This window comes from Triticum aestivum, chromosome 7A (assembly GCF_018294505.1).
Source record: "Triticum aestivum cultivar Chinese Spring chromosome 7A, IWGSC CS RefSeq v2.1, whole genome shotgun sequence".
Taxonomy (NCBI): domain Eukaryota; kingdom Viridiplantae; phylum Streptophyta; class Magnoliopsida; order Poales; family Poaceae; genus Triticum; species Triticum aestivum.
The window spans coordinates 533,326,300-533,347,239 of record NC_057812.1 but is presented as its reverse complement, the minus strand read 5'-3'; the positions used below and the strand labels follow the sequence as shown (position 1 = coordinate 533,347,239).

At 43.9% G+C, this 20,940-nt stretch overlaps 1 long non-coding RNA gene across 1 annotated transcript; it reads left to right on the top strand.

The window, feature by feature from the left end:
• The first annotated feature begins 13,668 nt into the window (after positions 1-13,668).
• Positions 13,669-18,409, top strand: LOC123152587 (uncharacterized). The gene is made up of 4 exons (XR_006476258.1): positions 13,669-13,967; positions 15,230-15,303; positions 17,910-18,027; positions 18,236-18,409. It is a non-coding gene; the product is annotated as an uncharacterized lncRNA (long non-coding RNA).
• The last annotated feature ends 2,531 nt before the right edge of the window (positions 18,410-20,940 follow it).

The window sequence follows — 20,940 nt, the reverse complement described above, 5'->3', positions numbered from 1 at the left end:
TCTAGATTATCCATAACCCAAGCTATAGCCATGGCGTAAGGAGAAGATAGAAGATATTTGTTTTTGCAACAAAGGGGTTGTTACTGCAACAAGGCTTTTCTGCAAAAGGGCCCTATTGCAGTATTAAAGAACTCATAAAAATGATTCTGTAACAAGACCTTTGTTGTAAACAAAATCTACAACGAGATCTTTGTTCCATAGAAACTCGTAAAAATGATTCTGCAATAAGACCTTTGTTGCGAAAAATATATACAACGAGACCTCTATTGCGAAAAAACTCATAAAAATGATTCAGCAACAAGATCTTTGTTGCGAAAAAATTATGCAACAAGAGCTCTGTTGCAAAAAAAATCTGTAACAAGACCTCAGCTGTAGAAAATACTGCAATAATGTAAGTGCATCTAGTGCCACCCCTATTTGGTTTTGGAGTATTGACGACAAACCTAGTTGAGGGACTAATGTGTTTGTGAGAATTGCAGGATAACACAGGTAGAAGTCCCTCATTGATTCGGTTTTCCTACCAGAGATGACCCCTAAAAATGTATGAAGACATTGAAGTCAAAGGTGGTATGTGAAGACATTCACATTGAAGACTATGACAAGAGAAGACATCGCGTGAAGACTATGGAGCGAGAAGACTTAGCAGTTTCGTCGTTCTGTGTTTTTTCTTATTGGGTCATAGGAACCACCGTACTGTTAAGTGGGGTCCAAGAGAAACAGTCAGAATGACTGAAGTGATGCTTAACCAAAATCCTATGTCTTCGAGTGAAGACTATGAGAGCAAATCTTGTCCAGAGTTGGATAAGTCAGCTTTGCTTGTAGCTCAAGTAAAGTTGTCGTGTGTGTTTGAAATCTGACCGTTGGAACACGTGTTAGTTCCTTAGTGACCAAGGGTCATTTCGGACAAATCAGGTCGGGTTGCCTAGTGGCTATAAATAGCCCACCCCCTACAACCATAAACGGTTAGCTGCTCAGAGTTAGTACACGGCTTTTGTCGTTTGAGAGCAACCCACCTCGAAGCCTTTGAGAGAGAATTCCTTGCGAGGATAAAGCCCTAAACACTCAGAGCCAAAGAGTGTTAGGCATCACTTAAGTCTTCCTGTCTGTATGATCTAAAGACTTATTACACTTGAGGACTGTGAATCCTCCAGCCGGTTACCGTCGCGTTCTAAGCATCCAAGAGTCATTGTGGATCGCCGGTGAACGAAGTCTGTGAAGGTTTGGAAGTCTACCTTGAAGACTTACCAGAGTGATTGGGCGAGGACTGGGTGTCCTTAGCTCAAGGGGGATAAGGTGAAGACGATGTCTTCTGAGTTGAATCTCAGCCTCCCTAACCAGACGTACAGTTGTCACAGCAACTGGAACTGGTCCAACAAATCATTGTCTTCAACGAGTCACTGGTTTCATCCTTCCCTTCCCTTTACTTACTGTTGGTCCTTGTGAAGTCACTGTATGATTGCTTTATCTTTTGTCTTCACTGAGTGACTGCTTGTTCTGATTGGCTTCACAATATCTTCCTACATGATCTTTACTGCCTAGCTGCTATTAGTCATTGTGCTTTCACTCCATTGAATACTTGACTATGGTTTGCCTAGTGTAGTCTACCTTCCGCTGCATGGTAATAGGTTTATTTCTATCGTTTGTCTTCTAAACTTCCATGCTTTAAAGACTTTCATAAAAATCGCCTATTCACCCCCCTTTAGTCGACCACTAGCACTTTCAATTGGTATCAGAGCAAGGTACTCCCTTGTTTTGTGTGATTCGGTTTAACCACCTGGAGTTTTAGCTATGTCGACTGCAGGGATAATTAAAGTCTCCGCTGTGTGCCCCGTCTTCGATGGAATTGAATATCCCTACTGGAAGAATAAGATGCGCATGCATCTTGAAGCCATTAATGTCGACCTATGGTATGTCGTCAAGAATGGCATTCCCAAGGCTGGTGAAGGTGTCACCGTTGCTGATGTCAAGAAGTTCGTTCAATTGGACTCCACTGCCAAGAACATCATCTGTGATCATCTGACCAAAGAACAGTATGGCCGCGTGAGTGCTTTGGAAACATCTAAGCTAGTCTGGGACTGGCTCTCCAAGGTCAACAAAGGCGTCTCAACCCAGAGAGATCAGAGAATCAGTGTCCTTCGCAACCTCTTCGACCGCTTCAAGAGAAATGACAATGAGAATGTCCAACTCACGTTTGATCGACTCACTAACATCACAAATGAGCTTCAAGCCCTCGGCGATCACCAAGCATGAAGTCGTCAAGACACTCCTGAGATCACTTGATAGCTCGTTTGACACTCTAGCCCTGACGATTCAAGAACGTCCTGACTTCAAGACACTCGATCCGTCTGACATACTTGAGAGGTTCAACACACATGAGTTTCAGCTTTCTAAGAAAAGAGATATCTACGGTCCCAACTATGGGTGAACTCGTGCCTTGAAGGCAAAAGTTGTCTCCTCATCTGAAGAAGAATTTGGCAGCAGTTCTAATGATCCTGAAGACATTGGAAAGGAGCTTGCTATGCTTGTGAAGAAGTTCCAAAAATTCACCAAGAAGAAAGGCTTCAGAAAGTCCTCAAGATCAAGCTCAAGGAATGATGAAGCTTCTGCTCATGACTACAAGAAGAGAACATGCCACAAGTTCAAGAAACCTGGCCACTACATCTCTGAGTGTCCGCAGTGGGACAATGAGAACAAGAAGAAAAAGAAGAGCAAGGAGTATGATTCTGACGACAAGAAGAAGAAGAAATACTCAAAGTCTTCTTCCAAGTCTTCCTCAAAGTCTTCATCACACAAGAAGAGCTCATCTGGCAAGGCACGTGCGTTTGTTGGCAAGGAAATGGATTCAAAGGAGGAGTCCGCTTCTGAGGAGGCAGAGGTGGGGTCTGAGGAGGAGTCCGATTCTAGCATTGCAAGTCTGGCTGCAACTTACGTTGCCAAGTCCATCTTCAACACTGAAGACAATGTCACCAACGCCGATGCTAATGACAAGGACGACTCCACTCCCACCTACTGCTTCATGGCACGCGGTGCCAAGGTAAACTTACGCGCCACTCACTATCAAATATCAAGTGAAGATGACTCTAATTGTGATTCCAAACCCAGCTACAAAACACTTGCTAAAATTGCAACTGAACAACAAAAAGCTATGGAACATATTCAAAAACTATTAGACAAAAGCGATGACCTGTTGGACACTGAAATGACTCAATCTTAGTCCTTAATTGAAGACATAAAAAATCTTCATGTTAAGTATGAGGAACTTGAAAGTCGTCATGAAATGCTCTCAACATCTCATGAAAAGCTTTCCTATGATTATCTTCAAAGGAAGCAAGACCTTGAAAAATTGAGAGCGGCTCATGAAGATCTTCAAAAGGAAAACGAGTCACTTCACGCCAAACAGATCAGTTCCGTTCAGGAAGGTTTTGAACCACCATGTCTTAAATGCATTGAGCGTGATAACACTACTTCTGTTGCTGAATGTTCTACTGCTGCTACTGTTGCAATATCTTCAACTGTTGATGTGATAACTAACCCCTCTGCTGAGGATGCCACTACTATTGCTGATGAGAATGCTAGGTTGAAGACATTGCTTGAAACAGGGATGTTCAAAAGTCTCAAAGGGCACCAGACACTATGTGATGTCCTCAAAAGGTAGATCCTAAACCGAAACCCTAGGAAAGAGGGTGTTGGGTTCGAAAGAAAAATGAATGCTGATGGCTCTTACTGGAAACCTGAGCAGTACCCCAAAACCACATGGGTTGCTACAAAGGGACCTTTAGTGGATCCATCCACCCTATCTAGCTTCACTTGTGCTAATCCCATTGTTATTGATGAATCCTTTGATGCAAACTATAAACTGTTTAAGAATCAGAATGGTGAAGTGTTTGCCAGGTATATTGGTACTAACTGCAGCAATGGGCCGCCTATGAAGAAGGTCTGGGTGCCGAAAAGGTGTTTGGAGAATCTTCCTGTGAATGTCGTCATGACACCACAAGTGAAGAAGACAAACCCCAGACCACAGGCTTCATACGGCCCAAAGGCTTCATATAGACAGAGGACTCACCTGAGTCGCACTAATGCAAATGTTTTGCAGGAAAGCCATACTCAGGCCTATGAATATAAGCGCGGTTCATCAAATCGTCATGTTCATAAGACCAAGAACTATTCTGCTTATTCTCATGAGTACTATTGTCCACCTGCAAGACTTTTGCTAGGGCTCCAAATCCAAAGTTCTCAGATGCTGCACTTAGACTCATTGCTTCGAAGCCATCCTTGAAGATGTGGGTGGCTAAGAAAGCTTAACTCTCTTTTGCAGGGAAAGGTCTCCAGCCGAAAACCAAAATCGTCTGACGTTATTGCTGGGGACCTTAAACATCTTGTAGGGCGCAAGATCAAATGCCCAAATGGTCTTATTATGTACTTTTGTTCTTGAGTCGCTTGCTACTTGCCCTATCAGTCCTAATCTTGATCTAAGCTTTCATAATCCACTGGCTCGTCAAATGTTTTTGCTTCACAATTCTCTTCGTGAAGCCTATCCCCCTAACTGCACTGTAGGGTACGACACCAGCTGCTTCAGAATGGATTATTGATAGTGGGTGTACCAATCACATGACTGGCAAGCGAAGCCTTCTTATGGACTCAACCTTACGTCCATCTGACAAAAGTCACATCACATTTGCTGACACTGGTAAAAGTAAGGTATTGGGTCTAGGTAGAGTTGCAATCTCAAAGGATCAACACATGGATAAAGTCATGCTTGTTAAATCCCTTGGTTTCAACTTAATGTCTGTCTCAATACTTTGCGATTTAAACATGATTGTGATGTTTGAAAAATATCGTTGACTTGTTCTAATGGAATCTGACAAGTCTCTAGTGTTTGAAGGGTATTGGAAAGATGATTTGTACGTGGTAGATTTCTCAGCAGGACCACAACTTACCGTATGTCTTCTAGCAAAAGCTTCAGAATGCTGGCTCTGGCATCGGAGGCTAGGGCATGCTGCCATGAGGAACTTGCACACTCTTGCAAGAAAGAAGCATGTCATAGGCATCGAGGGCGTCAAGTTTAAGAAGGATCACTTATGCGGTGCCTGTGAAGCAGGAAAGATGATGAGGGCCAAGCATCCCTCAAAGACAATCATGACAATGACTCAACCCTTCGAACTTCTCCACATGGACCTTTTCGGTCCCACTCATTACTCAACTCTTACTACTACTGCTTGTCTATATGGCTTTGTCATTGTTGATGATTATTCAAGATATACTTGGGTGCATATATTCCTCTACAAGACTGAAGTGCAGGATGTCTTCAGACGCTTCGCAAATCGAGCCATGAACAACTATGGCGTCAAGATAAAGCACATCAGAAGTGACAATGGCACTGAATTCAAGAACACTGGGCTAGATACATATCTTGATACTTTGGGCATCACACATGAATTCTTAGCCCCGTACACGCCACAGCAGAATGGCGTCGTCGAACCCAAGAACAGAACACTTATTGAGATGGCTCGGACGATGCTTGATGAATACAAGACTCCAAGAAAATTCTGGCCTGAAGCCATTGATACTGCATGCCATATCATCAATCGTGTTTATCTTCACAAGCTTTTGAATAAGACTTCCTATGAGCTCCTTACTGGCAAGAAGCCAAATGTCAGTTACTTCAGAGTATTTGGTGCCAGGTGCTGGATCAAGGATCCACATCACACTTCAAAATTTGCACCAAAAGCACATGAAGGTTTTATGCTTGGATATGAAAAGGATTCGCACTCCTACAGAGTCTTCAACATCTTTCACTATAAAGTGGTTGAAATTGTGGATGTGCGGTTCGATGAGACTAACGGCTCGCAAAAAGAGCACCTGCCAAATGTGCTAGATGAAGTTCCATCCAGTGAATCAATCAAACTTATGGGAACTGGAGAAATCATACCATCTGAAGCTCAGCCTGAAGAGGAACTTATCATCTCCGCACCTAATCAACCTGAAGACAATGCTCAGCCTGAAGACAATCCTTCTAACGATGAAAATGATCAGCAAGAGCAAAATCTTCGTCCTGTACATCCTCGTGTTGCAAATGAAGTGCATATTGAGAGAATAATTGATAGCATCAATGCACCAGGTCCACTCACTCGTTCAAGGGCAACATAGCTAGCAAATTTCTATGGACACTTCGCATTTGTCTCAATATCTGAACCCAAGAAAGTTGATGAAGCCTTCATGGAACCTGAATGGATTCAAGCTATGCAAGAAGAGCTTCAACAGTTTGAGCTGAATAATGTATGGGAACTGGTTAAGCGTCCTGATCCTCGCAAGCACAATATAATAGGCACCAAATGGATATACCGCAACAAGCAAGATGAGCATGGTCAAGTTGTCAGAAACAAAGCTCGTCTCGTTGCTCAAGGATATACTCAAGTTGAAGGGATTGACTTCGATGAGACATTTGCTCTTGTGGCTAGACTTGAAGCCATACGCATACTGCTGGCCTATGCAAATCATCATAACATTCTTCTGCATCAAATGGATGTGAAGAGCTCTTTTCTCAATGGCAAGATTGACGAAGAAGTGTATGTTGCACAACCGCCTGGCTTTGAAGATCCAAAACATCCTGATATGGTGTACAAGCTCAACAAGGCACTGTATGGCCTCAAACAAGCCCCTAGGGCTTGGTATGACACACTCAAAGACTTCCTAAAGAGCAAAGGCTTCAAACTTGGTTCCCTCGACCCCACTCTCTTCACGAAGACATATGATGGTGAACTATTTGTGTGCCAAATATATGTGGATGACATTATCTTCGGCTGCACCAATCAGAAATACACTGACGAGTTTGGATATATGATGCAAGAGCAATATCAGATGTCCATGATGGGTGAGCTGAAGTTCTTCCTTGGTCTTCAAATACGTCAGCAATGCAACGACATCTTTATATCTCAAGAGAAATACCTCAAAGATTGCCTGAAGAAATTTGGAATGCAAGATTGCAAAGGCTACACGACAATGCCAGCCAAACATCATCTAGGTCCCGACGACAATGGTAAAGAGTTCGATCAAAAGGTATATCGCTCCATGATTGGTTCCTTGCTTTATTTATGTGCATCTAGGCCAGATATCATGCTTAGTGTTTGCATGTGTGCCCGGTTCCAAGCAGCACCAAAGGAATCGCATCACTTAGCTGTGAAGCGAATTCCCGGATATTTGGCTCACACCCCAACACTAGGATTATGGTATCCAAAGGGCTCAGAGTTTAATCTAGTTGGATTCTCGGATGCTGATTATGCCGGTGACAAGGTGGATCGCAAGTCTACATCAAGCACATGTCATTTTCTGGGACGATCACTTGTATGTTGGTCTTCAAAGAAGCAGAACTGTGTATCTCTCTCCACTACTGAATCTGAATACATTGCTGCTGGATCTTGCTGCGCTCAGCTTCTATGGATGAAGCAAACACTCAAAGACTATGGCATTCACCTGAAGCAAGTACCACTCTACTGCGACAACGAAAGCGCCATCAAGATTGCCAACAACCTAGTTCAGCACTCGAAGACAAAGCACATTGAAATTCGTCATCACTTTCTCAGAGATCATGTTGTGAAGGAAGATATTGATATCATACACGTCAACACTGAAGAGCAATTGGCAGATATCTTCACCAAGCCCTTGGATGAGAAGAGGTTTTGCAAGTTACGGTGTGAGCTAAATATCTTGGAATCCTCAAATGTCCTGTGATCAGGCACACATCCTAACACTTATGCACGTTGATGACTTAGATGTGCAACACACGAAGTAAAGTATATCTTCAATCAATGAAGACTTACACTCTGAGTGTGAATACATTAACGTGGAATTTAACTTCGGAGCACCACAATAATTGTGCGTCGTGTCTAGGTCTAATACTTCCTATACGGTGGGTAACGCCACCAATAAATTCTTCTGTTTGAAGTGTTTTACCCATGGCGTTACATTTGCTATGTCTTCACATTTGGTTTGTCTTCAATTTCAACTTGTCTTCATGATTATCTTCACTATGTTGACTTGATTGTCTTCTGATATATACATACTAGTGTTCTGTCCTCTACAGCATTCACTTATAGCTACGTCTTCCTTGTTGAATCTTTTGAACTAAGTGAATGTGATCAGACCCTAATCTCTCTATGCTTTCTATCTCAAACTCTATCTGTCCAAATCATATGCATTCTATTGAAACTGTCGAATGTCTTCTCCGCGTCCTTGTCAGTAGAAGATACAGAGACAAACATTAAGTCCGTTTTCAATGCTAATTCCTTCACCTGAAACCAGGAGAAGTGGGAACAACCACCCGACAATCCAGGCGTGTGCGGGAACGTGGAACAACCTCTGATATGTTGCATGATGGCCACGTGTCCTTCAGATGTGAATCGCCAGGGGCACCTGTGTAATAACACTGTGCCGTCCCTGTCCCTATAAGTACACGCCTCACCACAGTCATTATCCTTTCTTTCACTCTCGCACAAACCCTAGCGCCACTGCTAGCCCTCGACGATGCCGGCGACGAAGTGCTTAGATGCCGCGACCTCACCGACGCCGTCTTCACGCCGGCCGTGGACATCATCTTCTCCGCCGTCGTCGTAGGTGTCCTCCGTCGCCAAGTTAGGGCACCGACGATCGAACTGCTTGGCCTCCTCTCCCACTCCATCTAGCAGTTCTTCGTGTGGCAAATAAAACTTCCTTTTTACGGCCCTTTTGATCCTATAGATTCATCACTTTCTACCACAAGCAGTTTCTGTTCACACAAGTTGGATCTATTTCATACTGCATCTCATAATATGCCTAGTATGTTCACTTATGCTTCACAAAGTAGTTAGATTCCTCACTTGTACTTATTCGTGGATTCGTACAAATCTGGAACCAACTCTCTATCTATGAGTGAATGTCTTCGCACTATGAGGTCAATGTCTTCTAAACTGATTTATCTTCAAAATCTTCTGAGAATGCATATGACCTCTTCCCCTTCCCTCGCACCTTAATGCTGTCACAGGTACATGTCCGTGGGAGAATCCCTTGGTTCTCATAGTCTGCATTCGTTTACAGAATTCTTACAACATCACATTAACTCTCCCGAAGCCTGTTCCTGTTTGACCAGCAAGCGGAAGCCTTTGAATGTGTTGAAGCCATTCAGTTTGAAGTTCATGGCTACAGAGAAATCTGCAAGGAAGGGTGGCAGACAGCGTCGAGGGGGAACATCAAGAGATCTGCCTGATGACCTCTCAGAGTTGTACAAGACAGATCCAGAAGAGGATTACAATCAGCGCAAGACACGAATCCAATGGATTCAAAGATATTGGGCCGAACAATGGTTTAAATACAAGTTTGTGACCCAGGAGTATGCTGAGAAGAATGCCATCAAGAGTCCTTGGGGTGAAATTCTCTTCCGAAGCCTTCCACCCAAGACCAGAGCTGAAGCTATTGCTCAGGGTTTCTATCCTTGTATGGTCCGTGGACCACAACCTGAAAATGCCGACCCATCATCACTGCTCTGGTGTCGTGACGATAATCTCTTCAAGCGCAACTTCCAACACGCAAAGGCATCGGCCAAGGAAAACAAGAAGTCATTGGGACTAGACTTCAACCCTGGTCCTTCTGCTCCCCGGGCTGACGGCACACGCCATGCTGAACCCAATCTGGTTGGGCCCTTCTACAACCTAGAAGGTTTCATCACTCATATTATGGTTCAAGGGGCAGTCGTGGATCAACCTGCAGATGATGCTGAATCTGACGAAGCACCTGCACCACCGAGGCCAACGAAGCTGAAGAAGCCTAAAGCTTCAAAGTCTGTCTTAGCACCAAAAATCTTACGGGCGAAGCCACTGGCTACTGCACCTCCTGAAGAAAGTGTGCAGTCTAAAGATCTATCACGTATCTCCAAAAAGACTGAGATGAGAAATAATACTGATCAGGCACTGACTGCTGCTGCTATTCTGCACAACGACGCCATTGATCTGTCCAGCGATGAAGATCTTGCAGATGACGCTCTTGAGCAACTGATTAAGAGCAAGGAAGAAGCAGAAATCTTCAATGATTTGCCTCTCTTTGACGTGGCAATCATCCACAACTTCATTGACGAGTGGTTTCAAACCCCCAATCTCAGCTTTGAAAATCTGCAACTTCCAATTGGCCTCAGCGTCGCTTTCACTGGCGCCATTGCTTCTGAGCTAGCTCTAGCTCAGCGCATCGTTGAACTGAAGCAAAAGATCGACTATGAGAAAGCTCAGTTCAAGCAGCACATGGCAAAGCTCAGCATGCAAGATGTCAAGAACTTCAAGACTATGCTGCACGAGCTCAAGGAAGCCTTTCTCAAAAAACACGAAGAAGCTAAAGGTTCTCGTGAGCGCATGAAGAGTCTGGCTGACAAGTGCGTGCAAGCCTACAATGAAGCTAAAAAGCGCAAGGCTCTTGGGCATCCTGGCATCGATCCCAGGATGGCTGCACAGAAGAAGAAGAAGCCAGTTGTGGCCGAACCCGAAGCAACAAGGCAGGAAGCACATCCCATTGTCTTCCCAGCCAGTATGACAGGCTCGAAGCCTAAGGTCCCCATAGTGGCTTAAGAATTAAAGAAGACAAGGGCTGTCGAGGCTGAAGCCAGAAAGAGGAAACATTCTGAAGCTTCTGATGTCGCTCCCTCCAAGAAGAAGCGCAAAACCAAGAAAGATCGGGTTGCTCCCACAGAGCCACCTGTTGTCGAGCCCATCTCGGTTGCTCGTCCTAAATCTTCGCATCAAGAACGATAGATGATAGTTCATGAGCCTGCTTCTACAGAGGCTCCTAAAGCTGAAGACATTCCAGCAGTTGACCCCACCGTTGCTGAAGACATTGGTCACCATGACAATGTTGAAGATGATGTAGTTCTTCCTCAGATCGAGCACAACTTGGTATCATCGCCTGTTCTCACGAACAACGAACTCATTAGCATTGGTCGTCCTCTGACGCCAATTGCTCAGGATGCATCATGGGCTGATCACCCACAACAACAAGACACCCTGAGTACTCCCCAACAACACGTCACCCCACATGTGCAAGAAGAAGAAGATGACTTTGAGGCCCAGCCAACTCCATCTCCACAGGCGTCGCCAGCGTTATGCAGGCTTCGCAAAGGACCAAGGCCCAAAGTCCCTCTTTCGAGCGTTCCAGAAGGAGAAGTGCACCACCAATCTGTTGCACGTCGGGTGTTCCCCGAAGCCACTCCTACTGTGAATGTTTTCGAGTCTGAAGCTAAAGTTGCTGAAGACATTCCGGCTGCATCAGCCGATGAAGAAGAAGATGAAGAAGAAGCCCCAAGAGACACAAGAGTTGCTACACCCCCGTCTCACCAAGATGTTGTTCTCGAGGAGAACATGACCGACCCTCCAGCTCCTCAAGTGGAGGTTGAGAATCCTAAGGCTACCACCACTAACACCACTGAAGCCAATGACGTGGTCATGGCTGAAGACACTGTCGAGCCTGCACCTAACACTGTGCCAAAGGTCAATGAAGCCAATGATGCACCTGCAACAGATGTGCAGCCTGACGCCTCTGTTGATGCCACTACTCCTGTTCCGCCACCAAGGCCACATACTATTGAGCAAGCACACAACTATGGTCAGCTCATCAATGTCAAATGGCCTCTTCTTGTTCCTCCACCTGCTGCTGGTCCCCAATTTGGCTATCACGTCGAGCGCAGGCCTCAGGTTCAGAAGCCAATGCCAAGGCTGCCTGGGTTTCCAGGCACTGCATCTGCACCCAGATCGTTCAATATCAATGGCTTCAAAGCACACAACACCTTCTTCAATAGCGCCAAGAACCCCTACTCAAAGGCAAGAATATCTTTTGATCGGTTCTGGAGCTATCAGCAGCGCAGTTATTACTCATGCATCTTGTACAATCAATGTTGCATTTTCCCCATATGCGTCTTGGCACTGAAGCCATAACTGGTCTGCTGTGATGACCCGTGTCATTATTACTATAGATAATGACACTAGTCCTTGGATTATTTCTTGACAAAATCTTGTCTTGTCAAATAATAATCCATGTCAGAGATATGCAACAGGGAAATAGCTAGAGATGGTCATTTATATTACAATACCTTGCCACACAGGGCTAAAAGTCTCAGGTAGGCTTCTCACATGTTTTGCCAAATTATTACATCTCCTAACACCGGAGTTCCAACTAGCAGTACTAGATAGATGATGATAAAATAGTTTCTAGATTACATAGCTAGATCATAGTTACTTATTCATCCCAACCCCCATATGTGGCATCCACATCGTACATAGCGCTAGATGGATCCACATCTAGGTCCCCTGTGTAGTTGTAGTCATCACCATTGCTCTCCTCACTTGGTCCAGTAGGATTCTCATATAAGCTTTGCTCTAAGAAAAAGATGATTAATAGCAAGAGTGAGTACAAAGTACTCAGCAAGCTCAAAAAGCAAAATGCAACACTCATGATAGTTCAATATAAATCAACAAGTCCTACCTCAACTCAACACCTTTCAAAATAACCATTTGTTGCAGAAAGTTTATTTCAATTTATAAAAGCTATCAAACACTCGTATTGCGAGATAGACCACCAATAGGTCCCCATAATCCCCAATCCAAGAGACTGGCATGAATTCATGTTTTCCTTTAACTCTGCAGAGTTTGTATCACTTTACCCATAGAGCTCGAAACCATAATTGCCATCTGCATTTCCTTAGATGCGAGACATGGTTCAGAACCTAAGCTTTTTCCCATTTGTATATTATATCTCCACCCGGCTAGTGTCACTAGCCGTTATGTCGGGTTTCGGAACCCGCACTCCACCAACGCTTAATATATATAGCGCTTGCTAATGCACCCATCCGGCATTAGCGTGGGAACTCATCGCCCATCCTACTACTACTTACCCATGTGGAGAGTATAATAACTTGATGGTATTGGGCTCAACTCGTCTTAGACGAGACCATGGTTGATACGGTTGTAGTACGGCGCATAAAACGAGTGAAAGTTATTTAATTCTTAATATACTAGCCATATGTAGAGGGCCCCACCTTCCAGTATGTCCATCCAGGGCACCCTCTACCCACCAAATAATTATAAAAAAATAAATAAATCAATGGATTAGCTGCTCCATCAGCTAACCCAACTTTTTTGGCAAAAGTCACTCCACACAATTTATTACTAAAACATTTTATGCAAGTTGATGATAAGATGCAGCAAAGAATAGTGTTTTTCAAAAATAGTTCTACTCAGCATGATCAAGGAGAGCTTGCCTGAGTTCTCGTACTCAGACCCGGACTCAGTTTGCTTCTGTAGCGTCTCCTTCTCCTGACTGTACTCGCTTCCTACAGTTCGGCAAATATATATTTCGAGACTAAGTCGAGTGAATACTAGGAAAATGAAAAAATATACGTCGGTGCAGTGTGGTCATCCTACAGTCAAATATTACTTTTTTTTTCTAATGTCTTTTTACTAAGCTTGCATTAGTACGCGTACTAGGTGTGCACCTGGATAAGTTACTAAGCTAATTTATCCTCCACGTGCCCTCTCCCTTTCTCTAAACTAAGCCTAACTCTCTCTTCCCTGTACTAGTTATGTACTAGTAGTCCTCAACCGAACAGAGCACCCACTAGTACTACTAGTCCAGCAGGAACACAAGTAATAATACAAACTGATGCTCCTCTGCTCCTTGCCCAGATCGGCACCGCCGCCAGCGACGGGAAAGATGCCGCTGCTAGATCCTCCACACTCTCTCTCCCCTGACGTGAATCCCCATATTATCCCCATGAATTTCAGCCTCAACTCTCTAATCCCCCTCTGTGTGTGTGTTCTTTTGGCTTACAGGTCAAACCCTATTGGGGATGTGATTTCCCTACTCCAGATTGAAGTGGTTGGCGTTGGGCGCCGCCGTGATGCTGGATGGTGCAGGTCAGAGCTCCAGTGCGTGTCCGTGGAGCAGATCCACCATGGGTGCAGGTTAGTGGTGCCCTTGTTCCTTTCTCAAATATTTAGGATAGTCAAGTTCTCAGATTTAGTAGATTAAAATGGCTCCCATGTGTGTGTACTGAACATGTTCACCCCTTTGAATAATCTTGGTGTATTTCTGCTGCCTAATTAATCTAGGAACTTTTTATTTTACATCTTAATGCCTTATCCATGTTTCCTAGTACTGTTGCTTCCAAGATCTGGGGTAGATGTTCCTGCTGTGACTTTTGTGCACCTATGAATAATTAGGATACTTCTGCGTGCATCTGTGAATGACTATGAGACTTGTGTGTGCATCTGGGCTGGTCTTCTTTGTGTATGTGAGAAATATATAGTGGCAGAAGAAGAAGAACTCACCTTTCTTCTTTTGCCCTCTCTGTTGGTCCTACTCTTGCTGCTCCTACGCTCCAAGTCCACTCCAGTAGGCTAGATTGTAGCTCCAGCCTGTCCCCTTCAGTCTACTGATGATTTCTCAGGTCACCATCTTCACTTATTGATCTTGGATCTTTGTTGGTTGTGAACAGGGGAATGGAAATGCTACTGAGAAGAAGAAGAGAGCTTGGTCTGGCTATTTGGAAGCAGAGTGAAGAGTGTGCTATGATGAAACCTTAGCCAGGTTACTCCTCTCTTTCTAGTACCTAGCTAGTTATGGTTGCCCATCCCTGCTGTACAATGTAGTCATTTGTGGAGTCTCTCTATGGCTAGGAGTTGCAGCCCATGCCTAGACCAACTGTTGGTCAATTGACTACTGATATCTATAATGCACGTGATGGTGGTGGTCAATGTGTATCCCAAATATGTCTCACTGTTTACTGCTTTGACCACGAGATATTTTTAGGTTGGTCTAAGTTTGGTGTGCCCTTTGTTGTATAGCTTAGCATAGTCTGGTCTCTCTCTCTCTCTTTCTATATATATATATATATATATATATATTTCAAAGATTTGTAATACACCTGTACAGCTATACTGTCTGAGGTTTATGAATATAAATATATATATACTTGAGTGGTTATGAATGCTTGTTGAAGAAATCTGATATGTATTTTCTTAATGGATTCTACTTAATTATCTAGTTAAGGGTGGAAATACTATGTGAAAATATACGGGTCGTTACATCCTACCCTCCTTAGAAAAAGATTTCGTCCTCGAAATCGAAAACTTACTTAAAAAGGTTGGGGTAGGTTACTCGTAGGTCTTCCTCCTTCTCCCACGTCGCCTCACGAACTGAGTGGTTCTTCCATTGCACTTTGCAGAACCGAATGGTCCTTGTCCTGAGCTTGCGGTCTTCAACTTCTAAGATCTTCAATGGTCGTTCTTCATACGTCAGGTCTGGTTGTAATTCAATTTCCAAGTCTAATACTTGTGGTGGTGGCTTGTTGCATTTCTTAAGTTGAGATATGTGGAAGACATTGTGAATTCTTGATAAACGTTCTGGTAACTCCAACTTATAAGCAGATGTTCCCTTTTCCTCCAAAATTTTAAATGGCCCAACATATCTAGGACTCAACTTTCCTTTGATTCCAAAGCGTCTAACCCCTCTCATAGGTGATACTTTTAGATACACCAAGTCTCCTACTGCCAATTGCATAACCCTCCTATTCCGGTCAGCATAGCTCTTTTGCCTATTTTGTGCAATCTGGAGTCATTCTTTGATTAGTTGGATCTTCTCATCATTCTCTCTCACTATGTCTGGACCAAGTAATGGTCTCTCTCCAACTTCATACCAGCATATAGGTGATCTGCATTTCCTCCCATACAATGCCTCATATGGAGCCATTTGTATGCTGGATTGATAACTATTATTGTAAGCAAATTTTGCTAGGTGTAGATGCTTATCCCATGATTCTCCAAAGTTCATTACACATGCTCTCAACATATCCTCAAGGATCTGATTTACCCGCTCTGTCTGGCCATCAGTTTGGGGATGATAAGCCGTGCTAAAGTGGAGCTCAGTTCCAAGAGACTTTTGTAGGCTCTTCCAAAAGCTTGATGTAAACACGGAACCTTGGTCAGACGTTATGGTCTTTGGCACACCATGGAGGGTAACTATCCTCTCTAAGTACAGTTCAGCCAACTTATCAAAGGAATATTTCTGGTTTGTAGCAATGAAGTGTGCTGACTTAGTGAGTCGGTCGACCACAACCCATATAGTATCCTTCTTTTTCGGTGTCATAGGCAAACCAGTAATAAAATCCATACAAAGATCTTCCCATTTCCACTCTGGTGTCTCTAATGGCTTTAATAACCCGTCAGGCCTTTGATGCTCCGCTTTTACCCTCTGACAAGTGTCACACTTGCTGACATATTCTGCGATTTCCCTCTTCATACCAGGCCACCAAAAATTTCCCTTCACATCCTTATACATCTCCGTGCTCCCAGGATGGATAGTGTACAAAGTGTCATGAGCTTCATGCAAAATAATTTCCTTGATCTGTAGGTCATCTGGCACACATATCCTACTATGGTTCCAAAGAACTCCTTCCTGGTCCAACCTGAATTGTGAAGGTTGTCCCGCTTGAATTCTTCTCGTTTCCTCCTTGATGAATGCATCCATTGCTTGCTTTTCCTTAATCTGATCTAGCAATGTGGGGTGAAATGTCATGGCTGCTATATTAGCACTAGATGTGGCCTCTCTCAGCTCTATTCCCATCTTTGCAAGATCCTGCAGTAGCTCTTTGCCATACCCTTCAATTGATATGTGGTTGCATTGCTTCTTTCTACTAAGTGCATCTGCCACTACATTTGCCTTACCAGGGTGGTAGTTAATTGTCAGATCATAATCCTTGATTAGTTTCAGCCACCTCCTCTGCCTCATGTTCAACTCTTTTTGTGTAAATATGTATTTGAGACTCTTGTGGTTGCTATACAGTGTGCACTTAGAACCATATAGGTAGTGCCTCCATGTTTTCAGTGCAAACACAACAGCTCCCAACTCCAAGTCATGGGTAGGGTAATTTACTTCATGTGTCTTTAATTGCCTAGAAGCATAGGCTATCACTCTATCATTTTGCATCAGAACACATCCTAGTCCAGATTTTGAAGCATCACAATACACCACATAATCTTGTCCACTTTTAGGTAATGCCAACACTGGTGCGGTAGTTAACCTTTTCTTTAGTTCCTCAAAACTTCTCTCACACTCTTCAGTCCAAATAAATTTAGCTTCTTTCCTAAGCAATTTGGTGATTGGTGCTGTAATCTGCGAAAACCCTTTTATAAATCTGCGGTAGTATCCAGCAAAGCCCAAGAAACTCCTTATCTCACTTGGGTTGGTCGGACGAGCCCAAGACACAACTGTCTCAATTTTGGATGGGTCAACCTCAACTCCTCTTCCTGAAATTATGTGCTCCAAGAAAGCTACTTGGTCCAGCCAAAACTCACACTTACTAAATTTTGCATACAACTGATTCTCTCTTAAGATTTGAAGTGCTATCCTCAAGTGTTCAGCATGCTCTTCCTTGCTTCTTGAATATATTAATATGTCATCAATAAAGACCACTACAAACTTGTCCAAATATTGCATAAAAATCTTGTTCATCAAGTTCATGAACATAGCTGGGGCATTAGTTAGACCGAATGGAACCACAATGTACTCATGGTGTCCATATCGAGATACAAATGCCGTCTTCTCAATATCCTCTTCCTTCACTTTCATTTGGTGATATCCAGATCTCAAGTAAATTTTCGAGAAGACACATGCACCCTTGAGTTGATCAAATAAATCATTTATTCTCGGTAACGGATACTTATTCTTTACAGTTACCATGTTAAGGTCTCGAAAATCTGTGCATAGCCTCAACCCTCCATCCTTTTTTCTCTGCAAATAATACTGGTGCTCCCCATGGTGACATGCTTTCCCTAATGAATCCTTTTTCCTTCAGCTCATCCAATTGTTTCTTTAGCTCCACTAACTCTGGCTGTGACATTTTGTAGGGTCTTTTGGAGATGGGTGATGCCCCAGGCATTAAAACAATGCTGAACTCTAACTCCCTATCAGGCGGCATACCCGGCAGTTCATCCGGAAATACATCAGGAAACTCACAAACTGCAGGTATATCATTTATTTCTTTCTTTTGTCCACTTGCTGCCATTACTAAGGGATTGTTGGGTCTGGTTCTACTTCCAAAATATATCAGCCTAGAGCCATCAGACTTCCTTATGGATACACTTTTAAGTTCACAATCTACTTTTACTCCATTAGCAGCTAACCAATCCATCCCAAGGATTATTTCTAACCCTGACATCTCTATAACATGCAGGTCTGCTGAAAATTTGGTGTTGTGGATTATTATTGGTTGATTTCTGCGCATTGCCTCTACTGTAATCTTCCCTCCAGGTGAGTTAACTCCTAAAGCCTTTTCCAACGGTGTGCATGTTAATCCATTCTTATTCACGAAATCTTGGGAAATAAATGAGTGTGTGGCACCGGTATAAAAAAGAACTGTACCAACTGAAGGAGGAATGAGTAGTTTACCGATGACAACATCTGTAGCTTCTCCTAGTTGCTCTGCAGCCATATAATTCAGCCTTGGTTGTCCTCCTACTTGTCCTCCCCGCCCATCTCCTCTTGCTGCATAGTTCATAGGTCCGCCTTGTCCTCGCCCAGCTGGTGGACGATGCACTTGAGTCTGCTGTATAGGTGGCCTTGTAGGATTCGTGGGAGGAGAGGTGCAATTGAGCTTGTGGTGTCCTAGTCTCCCACAATTGAAGCAAAGTCCTGTACCCGTCATACAATCTCGAGTAGCATGACCTTTTCCACACTTCCCACATTTAGGAACAAAGATTGGCTGAGTAGGAAATCTAGGCCGTGGTGGTGGCATATGAGGACGCATTGGTCCAGGCATCATAGGATGTGGGTGATGCATCATGGGGCGTGGATCTACCCTTGCTTTCTTCCTTCTCTCTTCACTTAGGTTGGCATGCTCATTCTCAAGTATGAAGGCCCTGTTGACAAGGTCTTGAAACTGGGTGATCCCGTGAATTGAGAGGTGCATTTTCAGGAATGGATGCAGCCCCTCCATAAACTCCTCCACTTTCTTAGGTTCAGTGTTCACATCATCTGGAGCATATCTTGCCAAATCATTAAACTGGTTTAGGTAGTCGTTTATCCTCTTGCTACCTTGAGTCAGATTGCGAAACTCCCTCTTTTTTATATCCATCTTTCCCTTTGGAATATGGGTCTGACGGAAATTCTCCTTGAACTCCTCCCAAGTGATAGGCTGATTATTTGCTCGGTTAAGGCTGAAATTTCTCCACCAAGCTGTTGCTGGTCCGGTTAGCTGGTGTGATGCATATCTCACCTTCTCTTCATCTAAGCACCCCACGGTTTCCAGATTGTGTTCTACTTCTAACAGCCAGTCATCTGCCTCTAGTGGATCCACCGCCTTGGAGAATGTGGGTGGCTGAGTTTTCAAAAATTCTCCCAAGCTAACTCCTGCACCGGGTAGGTGTGCTCCTCCAGGAACTAGTCTTGTCAGTATCCCTTCGAGGAAGCGGTTCTGGTTCTCTTGAGACTCCCTTCGAGAATTCTCCATGAACTTAAGGACATCTCCTAGATTGCCTTCTCCACCCATAAGTCCAGAAGTTCCAGCATTGCCCACTTCTGGATTGCTTGGAAGTTGCGCCGCTCCGGGTAGGGCACTTTGATTTTCTGAAACTGGAGTACCCCCATGCTGATCATGGGCACTTGATCCCAAACGAAAGACAAGGTCTTGCTCAGTCAAACCATTGTTATTCATCCCGCATTTTTTTTCTAGTTAGTTGGTTACTTCTTTGCATGATTATTGATTCAAATCAGCAAGCACAAGTGCAAGTGATACCAATAAACAGCATGCTGTCCTTAAATTTGCAGTAACCCAACATGAAGTGCAATCATGGTGGCAAATGCCTCTTGCTAACCAGAATGATACCACTCTGATTACTCACTAAAGCACACAATAGTAAGGTACTATGAGCCTCCTAATGCACACAAGTTATATACTATAGAACAAGCACTTATATTACAATCAGTACATCACATAAGTCTTGCTTAAGGGCATAACTGCATTACAACTAGAGCACACACCACATAGGGTTCAGTCCCTACTAGTACATAGGGGACAAACTCTACCTTGCAATTCACACATATCTTACATAAACACACATATTCAGGCTGCCACTACACTAACTACTGCTGATCCCAAAAGATTAGTCTATGGCCAAGGCGTCCCACGCCTAAGAGTCTGGAAGATTGGAACTTGATTAGGCGATGCCGCTGCCACCGCCATTGTTGCTACCGCTGCCACTTCAATTGCTTCCGCCACTGTCACTCGCGCCAAGCCCAAGTACCCTTGCATAGGTAGCAGCCTCCCTGTACTCCCTCGAGCTGACACTCATGTGTGGGTGGATAAAGTCAGGTTGGTGTGGTCGTGGAATAGGGAAGTGGGGTAGCTGCTGCTGCTCTATATCTGGCTGTAGGGCTGGTTCTGGTTCAACTATATGTTCAGGTAGCGGCTGGGGTGGTGTAGGTGGTACGTTTGGTGAGGGTGGAACTAGTGGCTCATTTGGGTTCTCTACTCCCTCAACTTCTTCCTGTTCCTCTAGTTCTACTTCCTCTGGATCCTCCTCTTCTTCCTCTTGAACATCACCTGGTACTATTATAGGATTAAGAGGACCTCCAGGCATAGCATTTAGTGCTCCCTGAAGCACAACCCTATCATGTTCGCTCATCTGATAGCATTGATACCAGAATTGGGTTGCTTCCTGGTGTCTAATAAGCTCCTCCTTCATTGTATGATACATCATCGTATCAGCAATCATTGTCATACTAGAAGTGGTGCTAACTGTTGAAGCGATAGGTGTAGGCTGAGCTGATGAAGACCCAACACCCAGGCTTGCTCCTCTAGGTCCTTGCTGATGGTTCTGCCCCAAACCCCCAGAATCAAGTGCTGGCAAGTCTCGGTATCCGGTGGTGCGCAGTTTCTCT